The sequence below is a fragment of the Microcebus murinus genome, chromosome 12 (genome assembly GCF_040939455.1).
Source record: "Microcebus murinus isolate Inina chromosome 12, M.murinus_Inina_mat1.0, whole genome shotgun sequence".
In the NCBI taxonomy this organism is placed as follows: domain Eukaryota; kingdom Metazoa; phylum Chordata; class Mammalia; order Primates; family Cheirogaleidae; genus Microcebus; species Microcebus murinus.
This window is the reverse complement of record NC_134115.1, coordinates 14929836-14954181: the sequence shown is the minus strand read 5'-3', so window position 1 is coordinate 14954181 and position 24346 is coordinate 14929836. Positions and strand designations below refer to the sequence as shown.

Sequence of the window (24346 nt, the reverse complement as noted above, 5' to 3'; positions counted from 1 at the left end):
CCTTACAAGCAAGTAATGTCCTCTGTCCGTATTGCAAACTTATCCAAGGGCACAAAGCACATCCCTTATATTTTTTAATTAAACTTTTGCTTTGAAATAGTTGTAGATTCACATGCTGCTGTAAGAAATAATACAAAGAAATCCCATGTACCATTTACCCAGCTCCCCCCAATGGTAATATCTTGTAAAACTATAGTACAATAGTTTTGTACTACTTGTTTTGCTAATATCTTGTAAAACCATAGTACAGTATCCCCACTAGGATACTCACATTGATACTGACAAAATACAGAATACTCCCATCCCCACACAGATCCCTGGTCTTGCCCTTCCGTAGCCACTTCCCTCCCTAGACCTCCTCCCCATCCATAAGCCCCGGCAACCACTAATCTGTTCTCCATTTCTATACATTTATCATTTCAAGAATGTCAAATGTATGGAATCATGGAGGATGTAACCTTTTGGATCTCTTAAAATTTCACTCAGCACAGTTCTCCAGAAACCCATCCAGGTTGCTGTGTGTATAATTTTATTTCTATTCATTATTGAGTAGTAGTCCATGGTATAAATATATCACAGTTTGTCTAACCATTCCCCTAGTGAAGGACATAAGGGTTGTTTTTAGTTCCTGGGCTGTTATGGATAAGGATGCTATAAACATTTGTGTACAATGTGGGACACAGGTTTTCATTTCTTTGGGATGAGTGGCCAGGAGTGCAATTGCTGGGTGGTATGATAGTTGCATGTTTAACTTTTTTTCTTCTTTTCAGAAACTGCCAAAACATCTTCCAGAATATCCGTACCATTAAACATGCAAATGTATGAGTGATCCAGTTTCTCCACATACTCACCAGCCCTTAGCATTGTCACTGATTTTTATTTTAGCCATTCTGAGAGATGTGTAGTGATATCCCACTGTGCTTTTACTTTGCATTTCCCTAATTATTTTCAGCATCTCCTCATGTGTTTATTGGCCATGCCATCTATTTATACTTTTCAGTGAAATGTCTCCTTGTACCTTTTGTCCATATGCTAATTGTATTGCTTGTTGTTTTTAACAGTTCAGTTTTGAGAGTTCTCTATGTATTCTAGATGTTAGTCCTTTGTCGTGTATGTAGCTTGCTAATATTTTCTCACAGTGTGTAGCTTGCCTTTTCATCTTAACAGGATCTTCTGTAAAGGCTTTTAATTTTGATGAAGTCTAGTCTATTAGTTTTTTCTTTTAGGTGCTGTGATTTTGATGTCATATCTAGGGATGCTGTGCCTATTCCTAGATTCTGAAGGTTGTCACCATGTTTGTTTTGTCTAAAAAGTTCTATAGTTTTATGTTTTACATTGAAGGCCAGGATTCAGCTTTGATTTAATTTTTGCACAAGGCATGAGACTTAGGTCAAGGTTCAGTTTTTGCCTAGGGATGTCCAAATGCTCAAGCATCATGTATTGAAAGACTATTGTATTAGTGCTATAGAGCTGCTACAATAAATTACCATAAATTTGGTGGCTTAGTGTATTCTCTCACAGCTCTGGAAGCCAGAAGTCTGAAACAAATATCATCAGGGCTATTACACTCATCACCCCAATCTCTGCCTCCATCTTCATATGGCTGTGTCCTCTGTCTCTCCTGACTCACTCTCTCTCTTTCTCTCTCTCTCTGTATTCTCCTTTTATGTCTCATGTAAGGACACTCATCATAGGATTTAATGCCCACTCTAATCCAGGATGATCTCCTCTTGAAAATTCTTACCATAATTACTTCTGCAAAGATCCTTACTCCAAATAGGTTGCATTCTGAGACTGCAGCAGCTATATGTTTTGGGAGCCACTGTTCAGCTGCTAAAGCTGTCTTTCCCTCCATTGAATTGCTTTTGCATGCTTGTCAAAAAATCAGTTGGTTATATCTGAGTGAGTCTATTTGGGTTATCTATTCTGTTTCATTGATTTATATGTCTGTTCCTTCACCTATAGCACAGACTTAATGATTGTGACTACATAAGCTTTGAAATCAGGTAGACCGATTCTTCCAATTTTATTCATTTTTTAAGACAAAGTTGGTTTTAGCTATCCTATATATGTTTTGCATTTCCATATATATTTTTGAATAATATTGTCATTGTCTACAAAAAGTGTCACTGGAATTTTTATAGCAATTGTATTAAATTTGTATATCAGTTTAGAAAGAATTGGTATCTTTGCTATGCTGAGTTGTCTAATCCATGAACATAGTATGTTTCCCCATTTATTTAAATCTTCTATCATTTTCAGTATACAAATCCTCTACATGTTTGAATATTGAACCAGCTTTGCATCCTGGAATAAACCCCTCTTGGTCATGGTATATCATTCTTTTGATATATTGCTGAATTCTATTTGCTAATGTTTTATTAAGGATTTATGCATCTATATTCATGAAGAATGTTTGTAGTATTTTTTTTTTTTTGCTGTCTCCATTTGGTTTTAATATCAAGATAATTTTAGCTTTATAAATGAATTTATAAGTATTCCCTTCTCTTCTATTTTTTGGAAAATGTTATGAGGAATTGGTATTAAATCTTTAAATGTTTGGAATAATTCTCCAGTGAAACCATCTGGAATTAGAGATTTCTTTATAAATTTAATTTCCTTAAAAGTTATCAGGTTATTCAAATTTATTTATTTCATATAAGATATTTCATATGCAGTAGTTTGTACTTTTCAGAAAATTGGCCCATTTTGTCCAAGTTATCAAGTTTATGTGTAAGGTTGTTTGTAATATTTCCTTATTATCCTTTCCATGTCTATAGACTCTGTAATGTTTTATTGTTGATATTGTTAATTTGTGTCTTCTTTTTTATTTTCTCTGTCAGTCTTACTAGAATCTTACCAATTTTATTTATTTTTTTCAAAGAATCAACTTTTTGGTTTAGTATTTTTCTGTATTGTTTTTGTCTTCAATTTCATTGGTTTCTGCTCTTAATATTTTTAAAATTACTTTTCTCTCCTTGTTTTAGATTTATAAGTTCTCCTAATTTATTGTGGTAGGAACTTAGATTACTGATTTGAGGTTTTGCCTGTTCCTAGTGTAAGCATTTAGTGATGTAAATTTTCCTCTTAGCATTGCTTTATCTGTGTCCTACAGATTTTAAATATGCTGTGCTTTTATTTTTATTCAGTTCAGTGTAATCTTTTCTTATTTCCCTTGAGACTTCCTCTTTGATCCATGGATTATTAAGAAATGTGCTGGTTAATTTGCAAGTGTTTAAAGACTTTCTTGTTTTCATTCTGTTATGAGTTCTATTTTGATTCCCTCATGGTCAAAGAACGCACTCTACATGATTACAATTCATTTAAATTAATTGTCATTTGTTTTATGATCCAGGATATGGTCTATCTTAATATATGCTCCATAAGCACTTGAAAAAAATGTGTTCTGCTGCTGTTGAATGGAGTATCTTATATGTCAATTAGATCCTATTGGTTAATGCCGTTTTTCATTTCTTATATATTTTTGCTGACTTTTCTGTCTAGTAGTTTTATCAATTATTGAGAGGCAGGTGTTGAAGTCTGCAATTGTAATTGTGGATTTGTCTATTTCTCCTTTTGGTTATATCAGTTTTTTCTTATATATGTTTTAGCTCAAATTTACATTTGGTACATTCAAATTTAGGTTTGCAATGTCTTTTTGGTGGATTAACCCTCTTATTATTATATGATATCCTTCTCTGTCTCTGGTAATTGTCTTTGCTTTGAAGTTTAGTTTATCTGGCATTACTATAGACACTTCTGCTTTCTTTTGATTAATCTGTGACATACCTTATTCCACCCTTCTATTTTCAACTTACTTTATTGTGAGACTTGAAGTTTCTTGAAAATCGCATGTAGTTGGGTCATGTTTCTTAATCCACTCATCAATTTCTATCTTTTAATTGCTGCATTTAGATCATTCTGTTTAATGTAATTATTGATATATTAGGGCTTATATCTGCCATTTTATTTTTTATTTTCTGTTTATTCTCTTTTCTTGTTATTTTTGTTTCTCTGTTTTCTTCTTCCTTCCTCTGGGTTTCTTGAATTTTGGGAACTTGAACTTTTTACAATTCCTTTTTGATTTATCTATAGTGTTTTTGAGTGTGTCTCTTTGTATGCCTTTTTTAGCGATTGCTTTAGGTATATTATATATACATAACTTATCACAGTGTACTGATTTTGACATTTTACCACTTTAAATGAAGAGTAGAAAACTTACCTCTATTCCCCTGTACTTTCCCATTTTCATTTATAGTATAATTGTCTTAAATATTTCTTCTGCATATCTTAAAATCCACAATAGACAATGTCTAATTTTTACTTCAACCAGGAAATATAATTTTAAAAACTCAAGAGGAGAAGGAAAATGTATTATATTTGCCTATATTTTGCTTCTTTCCTCATTCCTGAAGGATATTTCACTATATATAGGATCCTGAATTAGTACTTTTTTTCTGTCATCACTTGAATAAGGCTGTGCTACTTTCTTCTGGCTTCCAAGGTTTCTTATGAGACATCTGCCATCATTCAAATACTTTTTCCCTTATAGGTAAGGTGTCATTTTTCTCTCATTGCTTTCAAGACTTTTCTTTGTTTTAAGTTTTCAGAATCTTGACTATAATCTTCATAGCATGGATGAGGCTCCTTTTCTTTATTTTGTTAGTCTATTTTCTTTCTGTTGTTCAGATTGAATAATATTTGTGGTTCTGTCTTAAAATTCTTTTTCTGATTCTTTTCCTCTGTCCCCTCCATTCTGTAGTTGGGTCCAGTTGTTGAGTTTCTAAACTTGATTATTATATTTTTCAGTTCTAATATTTCCATTTTGTTCTCTTTGTACCTCTATTTCTTTGTTAATACTTACTTTTTTTATTTCTATTTGTTTCAAGTGTTTTTGCAATTGTTCATTGAGGCATTTTTATGATGGCTGCTTTAAAATCTTTGTCACATAATTCTAACATTACTGTCATCCTTGTGTTGGTATCTGTTGATTGTCTTTTAAATTCATTTTGGGATCTTTCTTGTTCTTGGTATCATGACTGATTTTTTAATTGAAATCTGGCCATTTAGGGTATTCTGTTATGAGATTCCAGGCCTTATTTAAACCTTCAATTTTAGTTGACTTCCTCTGACACCACTTAAGCTGGGAAAAGGGGGACTCTGACTCATTCCTGCCAGGCAAAGGTAGACATTCAGGTTTTCCACTCAACCTTTGTTGACACTTGAGAGAACAGCCTCCTTGTTACTGTTGGATGGGGGTGGGAATCCAGACTCCCTGCATGGTTTCCATTGAGCCTGATGAGGATGAAAGTCTCAGCTTCCTACCTGGCCTTCTTTGACATCACCCCAACAGGGAAAAAAAGGACACCACCTCAGTACTTCCAGGTAGGGTAGAAGTTCATGTTCTCTACTCAACCTCGGTTGACACATGAAGGGTCTCTTCATTACTGTTGAGTGGTAATGGAGTTCCAGATCCCCACTAGGCCTCCACTGATACCTCCTTGGTTGAAAGTGGTAGGAATGCCTCATTATTTTTCCCTGTGTGGCTTCCACTGACACCACAGTGTGTGTAGGGTAGGGTGGGGGTGGCCTCATTACTGCTGGATGATGGTAGAGTCCTGACTCTCCACTAGGCCTCCTCTGACACCATCCTAGCAGGGAAGAATGAGGGTACCTTGTTATTACAGGGTGGAGGTGGAGATGGAAGTCCAGGCTGCCTGCATGGCCTCTATGGACGTTGAGGGTGACAGGGTGCTCGGTACTGCCTGTCAACTGTGAAAGTCTCAGCTCCCTAACTTGGCCTTCTCTGACATCACCTGGGCCATAGATAAGTGCCTCATTACACCTCATGGGGATAGAAGTCTAGGTCCCCCAACTCAGCTTTGCTGGCAGGGGTGAGGGTGAGGCCATAATTTCTCCATGGTGGTTATCGGGAGTTGTCTGAGGGTTGTTCGTCTTGCTAAGCTGCCCCTTTCCTGCTACTTTGGATGAAGAGAACAGGCTTTTACTGGGGATTTTTCTTCTGTGCCCATTCAAATTTTTAGGTTGCTGACTTCTTCAACTCTAATTTGGGGATATATGCGATAAAAAAAAAGAGAGAGAGAGAGAAATCCAGGAAACTCACCACCATTCCAAGGTCTCCAGCAGTCTTCCTTCTTCTCTCCACTTTTCAGAGTCTTCTTATGTTTGTTTAATACATAATGCCCAGGGTTGTACTTAGTGGGAAAAATTGGGGAAAGTACATCTACCCCATCTTCCTGGAAACAGAATTGGCATCTCTTAAATTTTAATTTACAGCTATACATCCCAAGATGTTGAACTTTCTGGAAGATTAATAAAACTACTCACATATAGAAGAACACTTGGTCTATATATGTTTTCTTAATTGAAATTATGTTCCCCCAAATCACTGGAGACATGCCTTGCTCAATATGAAGGAAATGATTATGAAGGAAGCATTTGAATTGGGAGTGATGAAATCAAGACAACAGCTTAGACTTAAGGGAAGCCTTGAGGTGTAGGTATGGTAGGATGGTTCAGAGATATGGGAGCTCACCTGGCTAACATCTGGCATTTGAAATCTATCAGTCCAGACTAAGCAACATGCTGTGCTCCCAAGGGGAGGGTAATTCAGCCTCTATCCCAAGAGCTCCAGTCAGGTGGGTGGATCATAATTGCAGGAGCAGTTCAACAAGCAGCAGAGCTTTAGTTGCAATTACTCAGTCCTCCCCGGACCAGGAGCAGCATCCCACTGAGGGCCTGGCAGGATGACAAATAAAATGGAGCCATTTGAAGAAGGGGCCTACAAGGATGTGGCTAGGCTTTTCAATGGGTCCCCAACTTAGAAGAGAGCTAGGATAATTGTTTAAGAAATTGAAGAATGTTGGTCCACAGAAAGGGACCGTCAGGGTGATCTAAAACACCACCTATCATCATCCCAGTGCCAGTAGACATTGTTTCCCACTAAGCCCCTGGTCCTGTCAACACAGCGTCCCATGCAGGCACTATTTATCTATAGGAGGAGGCATAGGAGAAGAAATCTGCTTTCCAGCTCAGGCAGGGAGCTCATTCTGGGCACACAGGACATCAGATCTAGAGCAGCACAGCGGACCCCAGAGCCCGTTAGGAGCAGGCCTGAGCTGCTCATTTCTTGCCTTCACTAATGAGAACTGGTTCACAGCCTGGGGGCAGCCGAGCCCGCTGCTACTGACCTTGGTTACAACAGCTGAGATTAGTAGAAGGCCAAATGGCAGAGGAAGAAAAAACATGTTTCTTTGTGTATTAAGATCTAAAGCTTAGCTGGTCTATATTGTTAATTCTTGAAGATTTCAAGTCAGCCTGCTTACAAGTGGAATTTCAGGGGAGAGATAGGAGTGATTTATGGTGACATCTATTAAGTCTTTATAGAACATAATACACGTGTTCTTGCTCCTACCATAAAATTAATTGTTGCTAATTAGTTAGGGCTGCCAGCTCATTTGTGTGTGAGAGTCCGTCACACTCACTTCTCCCGTCCTGCTAATTAGCCTGCCGCAGTCTACTCCTACCCCAGCCCTGCAGTTCTCCTACCACTGTACATTTCTTATTTAAACAGTCAAGCCTGCTGTTCGGCCTTGGCTGGTTTTGGATAGAGGTTTAACTTTGAGGGCATAGAAATCCTTGTGGGTAGTCCAAAGATCTCGGGTGAAACAAATCATTTTTCCCACACCATTGTGCGTCCTGTGAGTGCATTTGACCTAGAATTAACATCCCTCTCTCAAAGGTTTTTTTGTTTCATTGAGTATTGAATTCCCATAAAATAAAACAATTAAGCTCTTAGGTGCTTGGTTTTGGCCATCATTTCTGGGTTGCTGGTGTCTGGGGTGGAGATGATTCTGGTGGAATGATACCATGTGTGCAGCTGGGTAGCTCCTTGGCTGCAGTGACAGCTGTCTGGTGTGGAGCACTGTCATGGTCAGCTCTAACTGAGATGCTTTGGGGTGCTGAAGATATCATGACAGTGACTGAGCTTGTCCACAGCCCTCGCAGCCCTCGGAGGGGCTGTGACTCTGGTGTACTTGCCCATGGGGTATCAATTGTGTAAATTGCTATCAACATTTCCATGGTCAAAGGAGGTGGATCTTGGATTTTTCCAAGAGCAAGTAGCCTCCTTTGTGCAACCATCATAATTCTAGGGGTGACCATCTCATGCAGTTATTATCACGGAGAATGACAATAAAATGAAAGGGCTTTTTCTACACTCTGTTCTGCACCTAGTGAGGCTTGTTCATGCCTCTGCTCAATGAGCCCACAGAACAGCCAGGCGCGGCAGAGAGAAAAATCCCGTCTGCATTGATTGCATCGTGCATGCCTCCGCCCACCTCCTGTGAGGCAGCTTATTTCACACATCTTCATGACAGAGTACTGTGACTTCATTGACTGGCAAGCAGCTGTCGGTGCAGCGTGTGAAGTGTCTGGGTGTGTGCGTGTGTGTGTGATGCCCACACACCGAAATCAAGAGGGAATGGGAAGCAAGGCACTGCTGTTGAAATTTAAAGGGGAAGTCAGCCTTTAGTAAAATTCACTTACAAAAGGGAGACTGTCCTATGTTCAAATGTGATCATGTCTCTGAGCCCACCTGCCAAGCAATGGAAGAGGACCAATTTCAGTCCTTTCCCTATTTGCTTTGGGACAGGGCTTCAGAGAACAGGTGCTGGAAAGGCAGCACCAGGCACCAAGACTCCAGCTGGGCCAAGCAATCAGCTAGTAGGATCCAAGCTGTCCACCGCTGCCATCACACCCATTCATGCCCTTCTGCCACTTCTCCTCCTCTCTTCTGCTCCACTGCTGGGACTTCTTTGCATCAGCTTCCGTTCCCTGTCTTCACCGTCCTCCTTGCGCTGATATGGGTCCAGTGAACGGTGACATTTGACAACAGCGTCTGACATTAGACTCAGGGATCCATGTGCCGTGAGCCCATAATTATCTGCACTCTTGAGGTCTTAAAGGGATCCAAATGGTGTTTATGCATGTGTGTAATCTTGTTATTTCTGAGAAGTCTTCTTGGATAGAAGACCAGGAAATAAGGGATTTTTTTTATGACAAATTTAGGTGATTTTTAATGAACTCTTTGCTTTGGCAACAACTCTGAATCACTTGATTTGGCAGCCTAGTTAAGGGGAAATATGATTGAGAAAGCTATTGGTGTTTCTGAGAGTCATGTGGAGTGTGGTCGCCAAGTGAATAATTCTTTTACTGTAGTATCAAATAAACTTGACTCTTTAGATTTATAGCTTCCCTTTTATTTTCATCGCTATTATTCTAATTTAGAATTTCATGATGATGCTTTTATTAATGCAACAACCTCCTAGCTACTCTCTCTGCTTCTGGGCATTGAATACACTGTGCATATTGCTACCAGACAACATGTTACTTATATAATGCTATTCCCTTGTTCAGGAACTACAATAGCTTCCATCCAATTATACGATCAAGTCTAGACCCCTCATCTAACCTGCGAGCTCTCTATAATCTGGTCCAATTTACTTATCTAAACATAAATTGAAACTTAGATGTCACCACCTCACCTCACACTGCAGCTGAGCAGAGCAATCCTGGTTCCACCTCCCTGCTTTTTTTAAGAGCCTTCCTTTGCCTGCACCTGTTCCAATGAATACATTCTTCACATCTCAGCCTCAACTCTTTTGTATCTGTGAAGCCTTTCTGATAGTTACCATCCACATCAACTTCTTTCTCAGGATCCTATCACTCTAGTAGGCAAATGCTTGGTGCTATTTTTGCACTAGCATCTTCCATTGATCTCAGTGTCTTGTATACAAGTTTTATTTCCAGAATGAATTTTTTACTTCCTTGATTCTTAGTCTCCAGAATGCCTACTTGCCTGCTCTGGTGTAAAGAACATTGAACTTGGAATTAAAGAGTAGGTCTGAGGTCCAGCTTTATAATTGAGGAGCTGTGTAACCTTGGATGAGGCCTTTGACCTCCTTGAGCCTCTGTTTCCTCAGCTGTGAAATGGGACTCAGGATATTTTCACAGCCTGTTTCTCTGAGTTGTTTTAATGCTCAAATAAAATAACACGTGAGAGTACTTTATGAGCCGTAAAGTGCTCCGAGAACAGAAGGACCCTTATTATTGTAGTTTGTCTGTAATATTTAATGCTAGATTGAACCAATAAAATGTATCTGTGAGGCACTGTGTAATCTTGAGTGCCAAATTGCTTAATAGCAGTGTCACACCAGATAGCGTTTATTGCACATGTCATTGTTCAGAGTGCTTTCTACTTACAATACCATTTTGTTCTCGCCAGTGCCCCATGTGGTTGCAGGCGTCAGGTGTCTTTATTCCCATTTTACAGCTGGAGGAAAGAAATCAAAGGGGACAAACACATTAAGTGAATTGCTGTAAGTCATGTAGTTACTTGATGGCCATTTCTGAACCGGAGCTTCCATTCTGCCTCTTAACCCGTGTCTGTAAACTGTGGTCATGTTCACACTTTCCATCACCACCCAGGCCCTGCCTATAGGACACTTTCCTATGTAGTTTTCACTTTCCCTCTTTTCACCATCATTGGTTCTTGCACAGTGAGGCTGGTTTCATCTGGGCTTGCAAGGATCTTACTCCTGTTCATTTCATTACAATCACGTGCACATTCGTAAAGTGGAAGGACAAAACATAAGGGATAGTTTATTATTCCTTACAAATACTGTCAGTTGATTGAAGCATTCTTAGGTAGGGGAGGCTGGGTCAGAGAAGGGACCCGAGTCCAGTGTTAGGTCCTCATTATCTCTGCCTGTTCTCCCTAGAGGCTTGTCTGCCCAGACTCCAGGCAAGAGTACGACCTTCCTCTTTTTGGCTTGAGGATAAATAACAGGCCGTGTGACACTCTGGCAGACTGGAGGTAGGGGTGCACACCACTAATACAATTGTCCCCTGCCCCATGTCTAAGCCCTTTCCCACTCCTTCCCTCTGTTGCACCTGCTGTACTTGCAGGCTCCAAACCTGGAGCCATTCCAGCTTCCACCAAACAGGGCAGTCCCACCTCCATCCCAGACCCCCTCAGCTACTCTGAGCTGAAGATTCCTCTGTTATGTCTCATGCATCAACATGGCCACATACCATGTCTCTTCTAGAAATCTGTTGCAAAGTCTCATCCATTAGGGCTTCCACCATGCCTGCACTTCCCTGTCATGGATAAGAGGCAAACGGGCATGCTCACCTCGCCAGTCTGAATGGGATGTCTTCAACACCTTTCTAGGAAAGTGCTGCTGGAAGCTCTGGCATTTTTTAGCCACACCCACTGGGACAAAGTGGGATCGGATGATTACTTCCTCGACTTCAGCATAAACTTTGGTATAATTTAACATTGGCTTATTCTTGAATGAATTTCTTCAGTGTAATCTAATCAGAATATCTGATGCCATTTTAATGCTTTAGACCCTACCAATCACAGATATAAATTATTCATAGGAACATATAAGAAACACAGTTTTTAATCACCTAGCTTAAGTAGTTCCCTTTGTAACAGCAGCATTGAGGCTTTTCCAGGAGAAGGCAATTTCCATAAGGGACTTCATTACAAACCTGGGGAAACATAACAGTAGCCAAACTGGTCTGGCCCTCTATAGCTGCAGTCCCCAACCCTCGGGCCATGGCCTGGTACCAGTCTATGGCCTATTAGGAAACAGGCCACTCATCACTGCCTGAGCTCCACACCACCCTACTGCCACCCACGACACCGCACCCCACCCACCCCTGGTACGTGGAAAAGTGGTCTTCCATGAGACCAGTCCCTGGTGCGAAAAAGGTTGGGAACCACTGCTCTATAGTATTCCCACCGGGACCCTAAACCCCAGTGGGTGAAGCAATTCTCTTCTTCCTGAAGCACTATGATTATGTAACTTAGTTGTATAGTTTTTATAAGTGTCTTCCAAACGCTGAGTCTGTAGCATTGATGGCAAAGTTTGGAAGTCTTCCAGCTAACAGAAGCATATAAACAAGTCCTTATCGCAAGACAGAGAGGAAAGGAACCCAAGCACTGTGACTCTCACTTTATAAATCTGCTCTCAGCTCATAAACTACTTTTAACACCAGTGCTTCTTGACATGAGTTCACACCCGAGGTTTTGCAGCTCATCAAAGATGGAAAGTATAAATAGGAAGGGGACAAAATACAAAAATCTGGTGGCTGCAGAGAAAGGGTGATTTGACTTTTGGGGATAGGCTATAGTAATATTCCACTGACTTCACACAGCCATTGTCTCCCCTTTCCTCCCCTATTTTTACGCTTTTGGGCTATATACTATTCTGTTTGGTTGATAAATGTTTCTAATAAGAAGGATCAGAATATAATGAAAAGGACACTGGATTTGAGGACAAGTGGATGGGTTTTGGGTCCTAGCTCAGCTCTGGGAACTTAATAGTTTTCCTATGCCTTGCCATCCTTATTTATAACATTAATAGTTCATTTAAAGTCTTTAGGCATCCTGCTTAAGCTTTTAAAGAACATTCCATCTGCTGTGAAGTCTTACAGCAGCACTTCCCTAGAAAGATGTTGAAGACATCCCATTCAGACTGGCGAGGTGAACATGCCCGTTTGCCTCTTATCTGTGACAGGGAAGTGCAGGCATGGTGGAAGCCCTAATGGATGAGACTTTGCAACAGATTTCTAGAAGAGACATGGTATGCGGCTGCCATGTTGATGCAGGATACATAATGGAGGAATCTTTAGCTCAGAGTATCTGAAGGGGTCTGGGATGAAGGTGGGACTGCTCTGTTTGGTGGAAGCTGGAATGGCCAGGCTTGGAGCCCTGCAAATACAGCAGGTGCAACAGAGGAAAGAGTGGGAAAGGGCTTAGACCTGGGGTGCAGCACAAGCGCATTAGTGATGTGCACCCCTACCTCCAGTCTGACAGTGTCAGGTGGCCAATTATTTATCCTCAGGACCAAAAAAAGTATAAATCACTTTTCTGCAGAAATTGTCACATTGCACTAAAGGATGAGAACCAATAAAATAGGTATTGGAGCCCCAGAATAATGTTCCCTTTAGCACCAGCTTAAGGGCCTACCCTCTGTCTACTCACTCTAAAGCAAGGGCTGTCTATCTAAGGGTTCTCCCAACGACCCAATTCCTAGACAGTCTTCCGTGCAGAGAGACTCCCTTTTTGGAAGCAGAATTACAGACATGAGAGCACAAGGAATTCATATTAGCTATCCAATCTTCTTTTTTTAAATTAATTGATTTATTTTTTATTTCAGAATATTATGGGGGTACAAACATTTAGGTTACATATATTGCCTTTGACCCACCCAAGTCAAAGCTACAAGCACGCCCATCCCCCCAGACAGTGCGCACGGCACCCATCAGGTGTGAATATACCCATCCCCTCCTCCCTCCAACCTGCCCGACCCCCGATGACTGTTACTTCCATAGCAATCTGTACTTCTTAAACATAAATAGGATTCGAGATCCACTATACATCTGAGGACAATAAGCACTTAAAAGAAAAGTTCCAGAGAAAAACTGATCTTGGAGAAAACAGGTATTTCAGGAAGCAGAAGAGAGTTCAAAAGAAAAAAAAAATGTTTTCTCTGATTTTAGATTTTATATACTTAAAGATAGATGAGTATGAAAAAGCAAGTATGAGAGAACAAGAGGGGGGCTCATAACAAATATATGATGGCAGAAATAAAAGTTTCAATCATAGGTCTAAAAGATAGTCAATAAAATTTTCTAGTATAAAGAACAAAAAGATAATCGCTCTTCAGCCTTTTGGCTAAGATCAAGTGAAGAACAAAAAGACAGTGTTGGAGAATCTTGGGGAAGAAAAGATAACAGAAATAGAGAATCAATCCATGAAAGGTGGCATACAATGACTGAGATTTCCAGGTAATGATGAGAATAGAGAGAAGTGACAAGAAGCAAAGTATCAAAGAAAAGAAGAGAAGACTGTTTCCCAGTCCTGAAAAAGCACATTAGAACTCAAATTAAAAAGCCCACTAAGTGCCAGCGAATACATGAAAAATCTGCCTACTGAAATTGGATGCCAGGACGATCATGATTCCAGAGAAGAGAAACCATTTGAACTTAATGCTAGGAACACTCTCCTGTGAGTGGCTTGGAAGTTCTCTGCATGGCGTGAGACCTGGGAAAGACACTAAGCCTTGTAGAGTATGGTGTTAACCTGGTCATGTTAACATAAATCCTATTTATTGCTTTTTCATTTTTAGAAGCATAAACTTAATTGTATCACATTGTAAGCAGAATGTAAATACTAATGACTTGTATAATGTTACGGTAAAGGTAACATTAAAGAATCTGGAAGTGATTGGGGTTGAGGGAAGGTAGAGCTACTCACATGCTCATCATATGCAGAGAACTAGTATCAGAATGCGGCTAGAATAGAGATATAAGTATGATAGATAATTAACAAAAGAACTAAAATTAACACAACTCTCGATTATTGGGATACTGCAAGCTAAATCCTCCTCCCATGTAGTAGGGAATCCATAAGTGGGCAAACAGGAACAGCGGGTATAAACATGTTCATTAGAGTTATGGAGGCAATCCCCAGAAACCCAAAAATCAAATTGGTTTGAATTGGCTATGCAGAAGAGTGGGACCTTTGGAAGGGGACAATTTCTTTCTGTCCTACGCTCTTTGATTTGTTACCATGTACATGTATTGCTTTCTTTAATGGTTTGTTGAAACTTAAAAACAATATGGATTTTTTTCCTAAAATTTAGAGGTTCTGTGTGCAAGGGTACAAATTAGTGATAAATTAGGTTGAGCTACATGAATGAGCCAATATTTTTCTGATTTTGGCCTGCATGAATGGAAATTTCATTTGACTCAACCTGAAGAGTTTTCAGATTTTGGTCTTTAAGGCAGACATATCTTTGCATGAAGATCCAACATGTGATCAAGTCAGCGGCATCCTGTCATTCTGGAAATGTCATCATTCATTACATCCTGCAATATTCCTCTTTCCAACCAATGTTCCAGCTCTATTCACAAGGAAAATTCTTACAAGGAAAAATCCAAATGGCACATCCTACAAACCCAAACCCTATACTCAAAGGATGTGCTTCTTCAACACACCCTTAACCCTATGTTTTTTTACATCTGTCATGGCAGTTTTTGTATTCTGCCTTGGATAACTGTTCCTCGTGTACTTGTCTCATCTCCGTGTTACACTGTGCCTCCTTTGAGGGAAAGACTCATGATCTATTGGTAGAGACTGTGTGGACTTGGAAGCCCTCCTGGCCTGCCGTGCTGCTTCCCAGCTCTGTGACTTTGAGCAACTTAACATCTCCAAGACTCGGGTACCACATCCCCAAGATGGAGGCAGTGATGTCTCTCCCTAGGCCCATCAGGATGTTTGGATGAGACACTTACCACAATGCCTCGCACAGAGCTGATGTGCATGTAATGACTGTTTACTTCCCCTTCCTCTTATTCATCCCGGAATCTTCTACAGCACCCAACACAGTTCATTTCCCCTAGATGCATAAATGGTGAATCAGGGCGTGGGAGAGAGAATGTTGGTTTGAAAGATCCTGGATGTATTGTAAAATCCTCCAAGGAAGATAAATATTAACATTACCTTGTAAAATCGGAGTTCTCAAATAAGCATATTAAAGAGGAAAGAACCCAGGACACTGCTTTGCATATTAACTGGACAGAAAGTCATCCAGACATGGAAAACACTTGGGATGCCCCTAAAAACCTAGCCTGTGACCCTCCATGTTTCAAACAGTGGCTCGTTGGTTATGAACTTGACTGAGCCTTTGTATGGAATCAGGACAGAGTCTGCAGCCAAGGAAAGCCACCTGGAAAGCTGGCATGAAGTTCTGGACCTCATAAAATGCCACCCGGATTCCCCTTGCGTCCGTGCGCTTGCTCCTTCCTCTTGTGCTCAGAGCTTTCCTCGTAAAGGCTCCAACCTGGTTTTGTAAAGTTGCCCCCAGTGACTCCATGGAGCCCTTTCTGAGTTGCCCAGTTACATAGCACTTTGCTTGTCCCTGTCACCACCATTTATCGCATCCCGATCGCATCGTTTTTACCTACGTATTTCTCCTACCTATTCCCACTTCCTCAGTAAAGCGTGTGCACAGAGAAGATGCTCAGTATACTTAAGCAAGGATAAACTGTTCATTAATTAAGACATAGATCAGGGAATTCCCCGAATGGCCATTGGTGTGGTTTCTGAACCATCCCCAGCAAAAACAAAAGATTTCTTCCACTGTGGGAACATTCCTGCAGAGGTATATTATTATTAAAGGCCAACTAACTTGAAGAAGTCAGTTAGAAAACCACAGTAGCTATCAGTTTAAATTGTGAAGGAGGGAAAGTTTTTGCAGGGAGGGCACGGGAGTAGAGGATTCCAGCACAGAGCACTCAAATGGAGGCTTCTGCACGAGCTTGGGAGGGAGGCAGAGTGTTAGGGATGCTCTGCAGCCTCCGGGGCAGGAAGAACCCTTGGGCTCCGGGACACAGAGTCGGAGGGGAAGGCAGATAAGACTGTCTGGCCCACCTGCCAGGATTTTGTACAATCACTCTGCATAATGATTCTAGAAAATACAAACATTGCTGGGACTGACTGACAAGTATTGTTCCAGCGGGGAGAGCTGTCAGGGCAAATCAATCCAACTCTACCACATGCCAGCGTGTAGAACAGATATAATTTTGGCTGTTAGGGGATGTCAAAGCGAAGGCTGTACCATATGTGTATTTTGAAGTGTGGTGTTCCTTCCAGTCTAACAACTTGAAAGATTTCTGGGGCTTTCCCCCCTCGGCTCTTTTCTACAAGAAGTTTTGAGAATTTAACTTAAATAACTCTATCAGTTTTACCTGCCGTAAAAATCAGGTTAAAGGAAGCCCTTCTCTCTCCACCCCTAGCGCCACTCTGCTCTCATTCAGGGTGTCAAAATCTGCTCTGGTGAGGAAGAGATTATTTTCTGCTAGTGGATGTTGTCTGAGGCACCTGAGCAGGTACCTGGTGCCCTCCAAGAAGGATGAAGTGTCCGTCTTGTTCCTCACTGCACCAAAGGCAGGGCTGCCAGGCTGGACTGAAAGGCTTAGCACGGCTTGTGTGTATAGACCCCTTGGCAATCTCTAAAAGTCCTTCTGCTCCTCTGGTGTCAAGTGCCATGCAGAGCATTGGGTTGAGGCCCTCAGGAGGTCGGTCACTCAAAATCTCTCTTCTCTGTTTCCGAATTTTTCTATGTCTTCCACCCCACTGCATTCTCTGTGCCTCCCTTAGGAATCTCTCCCACCAGTTATCTCCTGTTCCTTCCCTCCTTTCTTTTTCTGTTTTTCTCACTGTTTAATTTTTTACCCTCTACAATTCCCCTTCATTTACCAACACCCTCAAACCTCAAAATCACCCCTACCCCCATCCGCTGGAGCCACCCTGCTGTCTCTAGACTGATCTCCCCCGACCAAGGGCAGTCTCCATTTGCCAGCTCTGCTTCCTCACCTCCCGCCCATGACTCCACCAGGGCAGTCTGCCCTCTTCTGCTCTCTTCAGGGCCATCATCCATGGCCCGCTGCCTGCCTCTGATTTGTCCATTTTGGTCTCGTCCTCTGTCTTTCCCTGCTTTTCTGCACGGTCATTCTCTGAGGATTAGTCTTCAGTGATATCTCTGCTCCCATAGGGGCCGCAGTCTTGACCCCCACCTTCCTGGCTGTGGATGGCCCTTCTACAAGAGGTGGTCACACTGGGCTGTGCACCTTTGGTAGACAAGGGGTGGAGAGGAAAGGTGGGTGATGAGTTCGAGAGCTGCACCCTGCCTCCACTTTCCCCGCAGCCAGAGGAATCTCTCTCGTGACTTGTGTTATTACTTCCCTCCGTTTTCAAAGTCTTCAGGAGCGCCCCAGGACTCATCTGTATACAAGTCATGGACTCACATGTAAAGCACAGACTCCCAGCCTGTGCAGCATGAGGGCAGGAGCAGACTTCAGATGCCACTTAGCCCAAACTCCTTTATTTAGTGCTGAGGAATTGGAGGCACAGAGAATGAAGTCGCTGGTCCAACAGTCTGTATTTAGTAGTGAAAGAACATATCTGAACTTCTTAGTGAGATGATGAAGGCCCTCCATGAGCCAGCCTCATTCTGCTTTTACAGCATGTTGCCAGCTACTCCGTTTCAGGAAAAACCAAGATAAATCACTATTTCCTAAACACACTCTGGACTTTTCTTCTCCTCATCCTTGTTCTTTCCACTCCTGCACTCCCCATCCCCAGTAAATGCCTTGTTTCCCACCACTTTTCTCCTGTTCAATAACTCATCTATTTTTACATGTTCATGTTATTATTTATTCATAAAATAGTTTAATTGCCTACTGTGTTCTAGGCGCAGCAGTGAGTTAGGGGAAATTACATCTATTTGTCAACCCCATGCCCAAAGCATTTTTAAGTATGCCCATAGGTGTTTATTTTTATGCTATTATGATGTTAAGTGCTGTGGACTCCTTGTGTAATGTTTTGGCTGAGGGTGGCTTTTGTGTCCTATGTTCATGTCTTATTGAGTTCTGCTGTGAGAAATATCCTTCAGAAACCCACTTCTTACTCTAGGGACATTGTTGAGGACGTTGATCGTTGTCCCAATCAGCGTTCCCTGTGTAAAATCCGTACTGTACATTCCTTTGAAAACTAACTGTCATGAAGAATCGTACATTCCAGAGGAATCTCTGTGTTTTTACTTATGGGTAGCCAAAATTTTGTAAATGATTGTGTTTGTTTTTGGCTTCTTCTGCCAGGAAGGTGAGAGTCAAATTATGACTCAACTTTAATAACTATCGGAGACCCTATAATCTATACAGTTGGTATTTGTACTTTAGCTTTGTCTTAGCTTTCTATTTCATGTCTCCTGACTTGAGTTGTTATTTCAGTTTTTGTTTTTCTTTGTATCTTGTAAAGTGCCTAGAATCTTTTGTGAATGAAGCAGAGATGTAGGTAAATGGCATGGTAGATATTTGTACGTGTGTTTTTCTGCCCCTTTAGGTTACGAGTTTCTAGAGGGATTTCGAGTTTCTAACAGGGATTATTTTACTCCTCCCTTTTTCTTGGCCCTAGAAAAATTCCCAGGCATTTTTAGTAGTTCTTAGGAAAGATTTATTGAACTAAGTTGATAAAAACAGACCCATGATTCCCTAAGTAGGCAAAGTCAAACTCACGACTTTCTCTTTCATTTTGCTTTTCAGAAGAAGGCCAAGGAAAGGGAGTGTGTAGAGGAAAGAATTCAAACCCTGTTACTCATTGTACAACCTTAGATGAGTTATTACATTTAGCAGATCTGATCCTCTTCTTTTTTCTTTAATCTGAAATGGAGGTAAGAATACCCCAACAGATTGCTATGAAGATTGATAACTCTTATCAATCTGTCAGCACTCTCTCTGGCCCGTAATAGCAATCAGCTTATGTTAAGTACCCTCTTCCCTCTCTATTTTTTCATTTCATTGGAAATAGTACTTGGAAAAGGAGAAGTAAGTAGATTGCTCTATGACCACAAGTAAGTCAATTAGTTGTGGTGTCATCTGTAAAATAAATGTGACCACTGACCTCATTCAGAGGCATATGAAAATTAATTGATGGTAATGCACATTGGGATTTTTTACTGAAAAGTGCTTAGGAATAGCTACGAATCATTACATGCTCTGTGTCATCATTAATATTATTTATGAATATTTGCCCTTTTCTTGTCCTGGGGTGTTTTATGTCTGTGGTCTTAATTGCATTTATTTTCAGTTTAGTACCTATCTGTATCTTAATAAAAATGTAGATGAAATTAAAAAAATAGTTTCTATCTTTCACACAAATTTATTTTTATAAGGTTGGTGGTTTCACCTGATTCAATATGCTACTCATACATTAAGGTACTTAGGAAATAATTTTTGTCACTTATATTTTAAATCAAGTTCAAGTATTTTGCAAAGTATTTAACCTTTCCCTTCTGCTTTTCACACTCATATTTTGTATTTGTTGGCAGTTTTCTAATGGAATTCTTCATTATGAGATGTTTGGTCCATTTTAGATGATAAACATGAATGTTTCAAGTATTTCTAGTAGAAGATGTTAACTAAATGAAATACCTGTTTTCACTTGGGTGTCAGGAAATCCTTACTGTCTTCAGTCCCAATTAGGGGCCTATGATAATGAGCCCAATGGTCACCCTTCTGAGAGGCAGGGGACCTGAGTCCTAGCTTGGTCACCTTCCAGCTGTGTGGTCCTGGGATAGTGTTGTCACTGCACCACGCCTCACTCACTAATCTGTCAAACACAAGGGAGTCGATCTCGGTGATCTTTCAATTCCCTTCCTATCACCATGTCCAGTCCTATGAGATAGAACCACATAAGGGAGGCTCTGCGTGGAGGACGATAGGGGAAACTGAGAGAAAATTTCAGGAGCCCCTTACATAGAACATTATCTTCTAGTGTGCAATTACTTTTCATCTTTCTAGTCAAAACCTTAAAGTATCTTTCTTTTTAAGTGCAGATCACTTAGAATTGGCATATATTAGATACTCAATAAATGCCTCGGCTTAAGATCCATGTGTTGAGGAGGTTAAGTCCATTGGGCCAAGGGTTTCTATGAAACCGCATTATTGAGGAAATAGGAAAGACACATTTCCTATTTAAGACCTTAAATGGGTAGAATTACATTTATTTATTTTTAAAATTAGTTTTAGATTAGTACTAATGGATATAGACACGGATTAATACTTTATCTATTGCCCGTGTGTATATATAGAATGTGTGCTTCTGGGAAGACTCTATGCTAGGAATTTGATTTAAGCAATCTGAGGCTGCAAGCATCTCTGTAAACTGCTGAAGCTACTTTGTGACACAATGCATTTTCCAGTCCTATAATGTGATATTAATACAAAACCGGAAATCTATTCAGTTTTGGTATTCATGAGACAAATGACCAAGGCCCCCAAATTTCCACTCTGGAAAATTCCATCAATGACAAAGATGCCCAGACAGGATGCAGACCACGTGAGTTTGGTGGTGTATTTCTTATAGTTGACATTGAGACCTTTTTTTCTTTTGGTAGGGTGAATTTTAAAGAGAAATATTTTCTATAAAACTTTTTAAAAAAATAAACTATTGTTTTGACTTTTCCTCCAAATCTAGGAAGCCATTTATGTTGGAATTTGGGCCCTTATTTTTTTTTGTTACGCTCATTCATGGTGGGTTTTGGTGATTTTACTCAAGTCTTTAGAGTTAAAAGCAGAAAATTGACTGGTCTCACAGAAAGGAAGCATATAAGAATTTTACATGATGACACAATAGCTTATTTACCATGGAATTTTTGCCAGGTATGTTGGCTCGAGTCTGTAATCCCAGCTACTTGGGATGCAGAGGTGGGTGGCTGGGAGTTTGAGACCAGCCTGGGCAACATAGCAAGACTCTCATCTCAAAAAAAAAAAAAAATCTCATGAAATCCTTAGGCTTGCTTCACTCTGAATATTTTGTAAAAATTGAATCAAAATGTTCATAGGGCCCTTCAAAACTTTGATATTCAAAGTGCTAGTCCACAGTAAGATAGGAGTTTGTTGCATTGCTTCCTTTAATCAGAAAGGCTTGCTCTCAGAAGTCAGCTTAATGCCACACAAAGAGCCAAACCAAACCCAGACTCTTAGCTTCTGAAAGATGTAGGAGAAATGGCAGCCCAGTGTTCCTATGGCTTAGGTGAGCTCCTGAACCTCGGTGTGCCTCGGACCCTGGGGACGCAGACACAGATAAGGGAGAGGGAAAGTGTGAGCCAGAAGCTCAGTGGGTGAGAGGAGTAACCGAGATGTCAGCAAGGAGTGGGTAGAGGTGGTACAGGCAGTGGCTCCCTAAGATAGACCTTCTAGCAGGAGGAAGGGGGAGCAAGCGGCAACAATGAGGCATGTGGGCCTGGTATACCTGGGCAAGAGGGAGGGGGATGGCATCCACTGGAGAGGGTTGGGAAGGAAAAGCCTGGGCGTCCCTGGTGCATCGCCAGGGTTTTATCTGAGCCAGGAAGGTACAGGGACTTTTAACTACAGTTGAGGAAATGAGGAGCTTGTGGAGTCACAGGCAGTGAGGCCAGAGAGCACTATGGAAGAGTGTTCAGGGACACAGAGGGCTTTTGAGAGCTGGCAGGGCAGGCACAAGCAATGTTGGAGTGAAAGACTGGATAACCAGGGATGTCCTGCAATGTCCAAGAGAAATGGGAAAAGGGAAATGAGACACGGATAAGCCCTGCTGCTCTCTTGGAGCAGAATGGAATGAAACTCTTAGCTCAGTGATCTGAGAGCTTTAGATCAGATGTTCTCCCCACTTCTGATGCCCAAGAGATTGGGCTGCTGTATCACCTACATACTCAGTAGGGTTGTCATCAGTTAACTGAGATAATATAGTGCAATAGTACCTATGTTTGGGTATTATTATTGAACATATTTTTTCAAAAATATTTATATAGCACCAACTGTATGCAGGTCTCATAGGCATCCAAATACAAAATTGTTACCTATTCCTTTAAGTAGCTTCAGTCTCTCTGTGTAGAGAGAATACATTGGCAAAAGGACACTGTTCAGATAATCTGTACCCCAAAGCACAACAAAGCAAATAAATGCAAATACAGTAGCCTATTTCCTATGGAAAATATGCATTTACTACTTTCAAGGTTGACATGGGAAAACTAATTTAATCAATTTTAATTTTGAAGGTGATGAAATGGTACCTTTAAAACTTATTTTTCACCAACTTTTCCCTTTTAATAATAAAAGAAAAAATGTGTAAATCAAATGCAAAAAAGTTAAATACTTGCCTTGGTCTGGTTAGAGTGTGAAGTAAATCAAGTGGCAATTTAATTCCCAATGAACATGTGACAACCAAGGAGTTAAATATTAGATTTAAATACGGCAGCTAATTCTCTGCAAGAATTACATTTGTGTCTTTATATGGGCACTCTACCTAATGAACACATTTCTCTCCTCTTAAATTCAGGCGTTGCTACTGGAGCATGAGAAATTAATATATGTTCTTATATTCATTAATATTGCTGCTCATAAAAAGACCCTTTGATTTTTATTACCCAGAGTTCCCAGAGGCTCAGAGAGCCATCCACAGCTCCAAACCATATGAATTATCAGGGGAAAAAAATCCCATTAAAGCAAAACCTTAATCACCACTCGCATTTTATATAAAGTTGTGTCTAGAAAGAAACCGTATAGGGTATCCATCAACATAGAATGGATAAATAAATGGTGGTATAGTCCTTCCACAGAATATTATGAAGTAGTAAGAGAGAAAGAATTACTACTACATACACAGTGTAACTCAGTCTCAAGGGCATTGTTCAGAGAAAGATGCAAGATATGGAAGAATTCATATAGTATGATTCCATTTATGTAGGCTTGAAAACAGGCAAAGCTGCACTCTGTCTTGTTAGGGATATAATGTTAGCAGCAAACTTAGAAAGGAAATGATTAACACAAAATTTAAGATAGTGGGTATCCCTGAGAGATAAATAGGGAAGTGACTGCAATCATGAAAGAATACAGTTATGTTCCTACTGTACTAGTGATATTCTATTTTTTAAATGAGATGGTGGGTTTGTAAAGATAAATTTTATTATTATTCTTTAAACTGCAGGGATATGTTTTATATTTCTTTCTGCTTTTATAATGCAGTTCATAATCAAGGGGAAAAAAACTTTTAAAGAAAAATTATCAGGTTACACCATAATACTAAATCTCTACTTTGTGCTTAGCACCTGAGGTATTGCACAGAGTCTCAGGAGACATACGGGACTCCCTCTTCACCTTGGGAACTTGCAGGTGTGAAATGAGTGAAGGATAAATCCAAATACAACTAAGCACAAGCCATGATCCAATGCTCGTTGAGAAGAGGGGGTCTTTGGTGGTCAAAGAGCTCCTGAAAAGCTGTCCCCCAGGGAGCAAGAATTTGAGCTGGACTTTGAAGGGTGGACTGAGCAAAAAGAAGGCCTGGGGATTATTTTTCCTTTTTACTCTATTTCTCATGTAAATCAAGTCTCTAGTCATGTTTAACATGATTTACAATTGAAAAGGGACTTGGTGGTGTTGAAGAAAGAGGCTGGACTCTGGATTCAGACAGACTTGGGTTCAGATCCCAATTCCATTCCCAGACGGAATCCTTGGCATTCCTGCAGACTGTCTGCCCACTTATAAAATGCAGAGAGGAATGGACTTGTGAGAATGTATTGAGAGAACATTGGTGGCCACACATTCTAGAGGGCTTCACAATCTCTCTTTAGTACACCACCATCCAGGGACAAGGAGTTCAGAAAAGAATAGTGGCCAAGACCCAGTGATAAGCCAGTGCTAAGGAGCC

General features: G+C 40.6%; 1 protein-coding gene across 4 annotated transcripts in view; it reads left to right on the top strand.

Annotated features, from left to right (window-relative positions):
• Window positions 1-24346, top strand: part of NTRK2 (neurotrophic receptor tyrosine kinase 2) — a 345071-nt gene that overhangs the window by 221993 nt on the left and 98732 nt on the right. The window lies entirely within an intron of this gene.